This window comes from Vicia villosa, linkage group LG1, assembly GCF_029867415.1.
Source record: "Vicia villosa cultivar HV-30 ecotype Madison, WI linkage group LG1, Vvil1.0, whole genome shotgun sequence".
NCBI classification, from domain to species: Eukaryota; Viridiplantae; Streptophyta; class Magnoliopsida; order Fabales; family Fabaceae; genus Vicia; species Vicia villosa.
In genome coordinates, this window is record NC_081180.1 from 231,731,211 (window position 1) to 231,739,011 (window position 7,801).

The window sequence follows — 7,801 nt, forward strand, 5'->3', positions numbered from 1 at the left end:
AAAATACATTTAATATGAAGCATTTTATGAATTAGTATTGCATATATTTATTATCAAAATACAAATAAAACATTACTAAGAAAACTAGTGAAACATCAAATTCTCAAAACACAAAATACAATACAAATATATATATATATATATATATATATATATATATATATATATATATATATATATATATATATATATATACTGATTTGCTCCCTAAGAAAACTAGTTCTCTCCAGCCGAACGTGACTCCTCGATGGCCATAATTGACTTTCTAACAATGCACAAATCAACTTCTAATTTATCTTCAATTGTCCATCGCATGTATACATATAAGAATAAGAAGAAGAAAAAAATAAAATTAATAAAGGAGTATAATACATATTCATCAATTATAAATTTAAATATATAAGTTAGATGTACAACATGTCACTTATTAATCTCAAATATACAAGTTAGATGTAAGTAACAACACTAGCAAATGATCATTGAAACTTAATAAATAAAAGGTATGCCAAATCATTAACACATATCTTCAAATGATGCAGAAAGAAGTATTAAATAATGGTAAACAATTGACAATCCAACACCCATGATTCTTTGCCGTAAACAATTGAAAGACATAATGTATGCATTTTGTTTATTAGATTTATATGTAAAGGTTTTTTAAACACCCATGACCTCATTACTCAAATGTGTCAAACAACAAAGCTCAAGCTAAATATCATATTATTCCATAATTGTTATAAGTATATGCAAAATTGTACAGGTGGTCCCTTAAAGTTTCGCTATTTTCTCATTGTTTAATACTCCTCACTATAGGTTATATAACAAAATATAGAGCCATGATAGACATTTATGTTGGTTGGACAATGGATCTAAGATCTCAGTTTCACTTTTGAAGCTCAATAAAGTAGCATTCAACGAATTTAATTCACGTGAAGATAATTAGTAAGCTGATCTTAATTAACATACCTAGTGAAGGTGGAGGGGGAGTAAAGTTATCATCAATAATAGACGATTCTCGAGGTTAAGATGGTGGGAAATCTCTGCTTGAACCAGCACTCTGATTCTTTGCCGTATTTTCATAACGCAGAGTCGAATCATTTGTAGATCCAGGCGGTTTGCTGCTCAATGTCTGAAAGAAAACATTGAAATCAATTATAAAAATAATGCTTGCTTAGCCTCAATAGTGGATGCCACTATACCTGTATCATGAAAACTAGTTCCAGTAATTAAAGAAGCTTAAAATTATGAGTGGATCTATTGAAATCTCAAAGATGATTAAAGAAATGATCTTACTTTTCTGAATTGCCCATCCATTGCGCTTCAAAATCTCAGACATGATTATTATATAGTTGGAATAGCTGAGATTTAATTCAAAAACAAAATAAATGTGACTATCTCTAACATCACATATTGAAATATTATTGTTCTAAATTCAAGAAACTCATATCACATAAAAGATGAAAAATGCACAATACCTACAGTTTTGAGAGTTAAATTCAAGAAACTGATATCAAAATTGATTTTATAAATTAATTAAGTGTGTACTTCTCAGATCATGCATCTATAAATTGATTTTTTTTAATCTAAATTTTCTACTTCTTCTCACTCTACATAATCAAGAACACCTTCACTGTTATAAGTTAAATAAATTTCCTATTGAACCTAATCAGAATCTATCTATATCTGTAAATTAAGAGAAATTAAAAGATTAAAGAAAATTCTACCCGTTCCAAGTGCATAGAGCTCAACATCATTGTCAGTCTTCAATTGTTTCTGCATCATTAGTAGAAAAACTAACGAATATACAATGAAAGCTTTACCTTGTTGGCAGGTAACTCAGTTTCTTGTACAAATTTATAGAACTTGCTCTGCTCTGTTGCCTATGCTTACGTGATGATCCACTGCCACGAACTGAATGCAACATTAACCCATTGCAACAAGGTTTATTTTTAGATTTTTCCATTGCAGCAAGAACCCTAAAGGTGCAAATTTCAATTTTGAGTCTCAATCAAAACAGGAAGAAAAAAGTTCATACCTTTTCAGCAAGAACCCTAATCTCGTAAACAATGACGAACAAAACTTCAAGAGCCCACCCGGATTCCCAATTACAAACTCCTGAACAAACCGGCAACCAAATCGCAGAACAACAACAGCAGAATCGCAGAAAGATAGACGGAGAAAAGCAGATCGGAGAAGAAGATGTATCGAAGTCGAACAACATCAGAATCGGCAACCAAATCTTAATTGGGGTTTAGGGTTATGTTGCGGATGAAGGTATAATCGTTGTGCTTTTGCTTCATGAGAACCACCGTATTTGCTTCAATGGCGAGTAGGAAGGTCGATCGAGAGATGAGAGTGAACCTGAATGAAGCGTGTTTCTCTCGTTCTTTTTTCCAGAAAAATTTGGGTTTTCTGTTTTATTTATAAAACTTAAATGGCCTATGAGAGCGCTTTCTGAAAAGCGCTGGTAAAGGCCCCCCTTTAGTAAGCGTATTTTAAAAAGTGTTTTCTAAAAGGGGGGCCTTTACCAGCGCTTTTCAAAAAGCGCTCTCAAAAGGGGGCCTTTACCAGCGCTTTTTAAAAGCGCTCTCGTAGGTCAACTTTACACAGCGCTTTTCCTGTAGTCAATTTCCGTGTTTTTTAGTTCATACTTATGGCAGCGCTTTTAAGAAAAAGCGCTGTCTTAGGGGTGCTGCTAAAAGTCATTTTTGGCGTAGTGATATAAGGTATGCATAAATTTTATACGATTTCCAGTGGTGTAAAATTTGTTTAATCTGAAGGCAAAAAATGGATGGTCAGATAAAAGTTTCACGGAATTACTTGAATTGCTAAAGCAACTCTTACCAGAAGATAATTAATGGTCGAATCATTGTTATGAGGCCAAAAAGATATTGTGTCTAATGGTTCTGAAGTATATCAAAATACATGATTTTCCTAATGATTTCATATTATACAGGAAAGAGTATGAAGACTTGTATCAATGTCTGAAATACGGTGTGTCGCATTATAAGCTGAAGCCCAACAATGGTGATGACAATGACTATGACAATGTTAGTATGAAGCATCCTCCTTCTAAAGTGTTATGGTACTTGCTTATAATTTCACGATTTAAGAGACTTTTTGCTAATTTGAATGATGCAAAGAATATTAGATGGCATGCAGATGAAAGGACTCATAATGGAAACATTCTCCATGTAGCTGATTCGTTGCAATGGAAGAAAATTGATTCGTTGTTTCAAAATTTTGGAGTTGAGCCAAGAAACCTTAGGCTTAGGCTTGCCACTGATGGAATGAACCCCTTTGGTAATATGAGCACTAATCATTCTTCGTGGCATGTTCTTCTCACTATTTACAACCTATCTCCTTGATTGTGCATGAAGCGCAAGTATATACTGTTAAGTATGATGATTTCTAGACCACGACAACATGGTAACGACATATATGTTTATCTAAGTCCATTAATTAATGATTTACGACTCTTGTGGAATGAAGGCGTTGAAGTTGATGATGCATATTTTGGGGGAAAGTTTAAGATGTGTGCAATGTTATTTTGCACAATCAACGACTTTCTTGGTTACGGTAACTTGGCTAGAAATAGTGTCAAAGGACATAAAGTGTGTCTTATTTGTGAAGATAATACTTGTTATCACCAACTTGAGTTCGGAAAAAGACCGTTTACCTTGAGCATCAAAAATTTCTAAAACCTGATCATCCTTATCGTAGATTGCGGAAGGCTTTTAATGGAGATAAAGAGTTTGATGAGGCTCCTGAACTTTAAACAGGGATGAAGTTTATCAATGGCATGAACACATTAATGTTGTCTTTGGGAAGAAAGTAAAAAGAAAAAGAGGCATTGCGAAAAATATATGGAAAAAGAGGTCCATCTTCTTTGATCTTCCATATTGGTCAAGTCTTGATGTTAGACATTGTCTTGATGTGATGCACGGGAAGAAAAATGTGTGTGATAGTTTGATTGTGTAGCGGCGATAAATTGAGACCGAGGCCATTAGATTGACCCAGCTCGTATTTTAGTGAAATTTACCACCGCACGTTATTGTTTCCAAAGAAAATAGAGAAAAGATTAAAATAAAACACAAAGAAGTTTTTAAAATCAAAATTAATAAAATGAACAGATATCTTAGGTTTGGGGGTTGGTTATGCAAGGGGAAAGTATTTGCATCCCTCACATCTGTAGTACTCTATAGGAACCTTTTTGAAAAAATATATTATTGTTTTATTTTTATAAATTGTTGTGTTTTTTTGTTTAAATAGAATGGGATGGTGAGAAAAGAAATTTTTAAAAGTGTACTCGACAAGATATCACATCTTATGCCTACATACCCCTTAAGTGCAATATGGAAGTCAGAGCATTTGTAGTTCCCTTTTAAAGGTAAATAAAAAGCCAAGTGGCAAAAATCTTTTTGGGTGTGGGGCTTTAACAATACTCAACGGGTTTTTTAAAATGTTAAGATTTAACAATATTTAACAAGTTTTAAAAGGAGACAAGCTTTAACAATACAAGGCAAGAGTGATTTGAAAGATGGGTGGTTGAGCTTTAAAAATACAAAACCAAGGTTTGATTTAAAAGATGTTGATCTTTAACAATACAAAACCATTTTTAAAACAGGGAAAAAGTTCTAAGCTTTAACAATACAAAGCACAAAATAAAAGAGTTGGAAAAGAGAGTGAGTACCTTGACAATTTTAGTCAATACCATTCACATTCCTTTGGATTGGTGACACAAGTAATAATGAAGAATCGAGCAAGCATGGTATACATCTCAAGCAAGCATCAATGCTAAGTATCTCAAGTAATATGGGTGATACATGGTATGTGTATCATGAACACAATCAAGGTATGAATAACAAAAGACAAAGATATCCAAATGTCATGGTATTAGTATCAACGTTACATCAAAAAGATTATATTAGAAGTATTAAAAATTTTAAAAAAATTAATTTAAAGAAAACATATTTTTAATGATTTTTGAATATATTAAATATAAATGTATAAAGAGGAGGGTTATATTGATTCCAAGAGTAAGTTATAATAACTTACTCCACATCCTGACCATTAATTATTTTCAATCTAATGGTTAAAATTAATAAGTAATTAAATGTGGAAAGAGAAAACTATTCCTTATTAATTTTAACCATTAGATTGAAAATAATTAATGGTCAAGATGTGGAGTAAGTTATTATAACTTACTCTTGGAGTCAATATAACCCTCCTCATGTATAAATATTAAAATAAAATAAACAAAATTTATTTCCTCATTTTATGTTTGAGGAGAAAATAAAATTAAGGTTTTGATAAAGAAATTAAATTAAAAAAGAAAAATATATAGAAATAAAAAAAAATTGAACTAAGGAAAAAAAAACAGAAACAAGTATGGACCAAAGACATTCATAAACTCATGAAAGAGATACCAAAATATTCTCAAAGATCAAGCCATTCAAAATCCTAAAAAATCTCAATCATTTACTAAAGCATAAAACAATTTGAATCAAATGTGTTCATGATATTAATCTTCACTTAAATATGGTATAAACCCTAGAGAAAAAAAAGTCATGCTCAAGTAAACAAGTTAATTAAAGTATCATGACATCAAGAGTTTATCAAGAAATTAGTCTACACAAACTTTCAACAAGACATAAATGATTTTAAAAAAAACATATTTTTGGTTTTTTTTATTTAATACAAATAAAATCAAGATTTGATTAATAAATAAAATATTTGGATTTTTTAATGTATTAAAATTAAATGAAATCAGAAATAATAAATAAATAAATAAAGTAGACAAAAAAGGAAAATGAAAAGACAAAAAGAAATAGAAAAAAAATAAGAGCTCAAGTGAGTAAAAGGAAAATAACACAAAGATAAAATGCTATGGAATGTAAAGAGCATAAAATAAAGTGCGAAAATATAAAGTGCGGAAATGTAAAGTGCATAAATATAAAGTGCGAAAATATAAATTGCGGAAGTATAAAGTGCGGAAATATAAATTGCATTAAGAGTAAAAGTTAGTACAAGATAAAGTTAGCGTTAATGATTAATATTTGGGACCAATGTAGCTTCAAATAAGCGTTTCAATGTATGTATCTTTATATGTTTTGAGAAATGACACTTGAAGTTCATTCTCCTAACATATGATACAAGTGAAAACATGGGTGGATCAAGACCTAAGTCAAGGAAGCTTATGATATCATTACATCAATCAATCATTTCTTAAGACCTTAGGACAAACTTATCACCATCCTAATCTACTTAAAATAATCTCATGATCACCTTAAAGTATATTTGAAATGATGAATGTTAATCAAGCCCTAATCCATACTTAATTTAACAAGATGAATCATCAAAGTCCAACTGATCTAAAAAGAAAAAAGAAAAAGAAGAAGATGGAGATAGAGGTTCAAGGACACTTTTCAAGTCCTAATTTAAAATCAATTGAGTTTTCGTAAAAAAATGGTGATGATTAAGCTACTAAATAAATAAAGCAAGAGTAAAAATGCAATATAATTAAATAAAGAACAAGCATAAGAGCCTACCTATTTAATAAGAATGCAATAATTTGAAATAAAATAATCAAGAGAAAAAATGAAGAGTTTTGGCTTAGTTTGCACCGGAATTGCTTGGAACTCAAAAATCACAAGTTTATGGAAAGTGGAATTTTTTAGCTTTCAAGTGAAGGAGTGAATTTGGAGATTTTTTGTGTGACTCAAAAAAGAGGGAAGGGCCTCTATTTATAGGGAGGAAAAACTTCAATAATCTTATAGGCTCAGGCCGATAACAGGGGCCTACAGGCTAGCCTATATAGGCTCAGGCCAGGCCACACATTATTTTTAAATAGAAAAGGCCTAGGCTTTTTTATAAGCCTATTTAGTTAAAAAGGCTAGGCCTCGGGCCCTAAAAGAAGTCTTTTAAGCCTATTAGGCCGGCCTATTTAAATAAATATGAATACTTTTTTTATTCTCATTATGTTATGTTTTATACTTTGAATTAAAATACATAAATAAAATTTGGTTATCTTGAAGAACTTGTAAAAATAAGATGAAAACATCTGATGAACATTGTTTTCATAAGTTCTCTTAAACAAATAGTCTTGTAAAACTTATGCTAAGAGGTGAGTTAAAATAAGTCAATGCAAACAAATTTTTAGTCTCTTGATCTTTTAGTTAGTTAGTCTATTTAAACATTATTTTAATTGCTTATATACATATGTCTAAAACAAATAGGCTTTTATATAGGCTAACAGGCTAACTAGGCCTTCGAAAAGGCCAGGCTCAGGCTTAAAAAATAAGCCTGCGACAGGCCACAGGTCTGGCTTAGGCTTCAGTTTTTTTGACAGGCCAGGCTTAGGCTTGGCAAAGCCTAGCTCGGCCCAGCCTATTTCCACCTCTAGTTAAACCCTTAACCACTTGGATAATGCTTCAATTAATGGTGTAAATATCATATTATGGAGATATTTAAAAGCAATATAGGCTGCAAAAAAGATTTGTAGAGGAATAGTTTAAGTTTTGCAACTTGGTTGATCATGGAAAAAACAACTTCATGGTGCCATCTTCATAAATTCAAATCTCCTAACTCACAAATGCTATGGGGAATTTTTTTTACTTTTGGGAAACTCCTAAACATCCTCTACAACTTTGATTTTTGGATTTTTCTCAAATTCTCAAGGGATCTTGATGGAAAATGGCCTCAAAGCTGGGCACTTTTAAGGAACAATGCTGCCATTTTGTAAAAAAAAATTAAGTGTTGAAAAAGTCAACAACTTTGTAGCTTCATAAATTAAAAACAT

At 31.2% G+C, this 7,801-nt stretch overlaps 1 long non-coding RNA gene across 3 annotated transcripts; it reads right to left on the reverse strand.

The window, feature by feature from the left end:
* Window positions 1-202: 202 nt before the first annotated feature.
* On the reverse strand, window positions 203-2,442 carry LOC131623579 (uncharacterized). 3 transcript variants are annotated; one of them, XR_009290264.1, is made up of 4 exons: window positions 2,036-2,442; window positions 1,725-1,911; window positions 967-1,358; window positions 203-296 (listed from the first exon to the last, which is right to left on the reverse strand). It is a non-coding gene; the product is annotated as an uncharacterized LOC131623579 (long non-coding RNA). The 3 variants fall into 3 exon arrangements; XR_009290262.1 differs by having other exon boundaries at window positions 967-1,129; window positions 1,294-1,358; window positions 1,725-2,442; XR_009290261.1 differs by having other exon boundaries at window positions 1,725-2,442.
* Window positions 2,443-7,801: the final 5,359 nt, after the last annotated feature.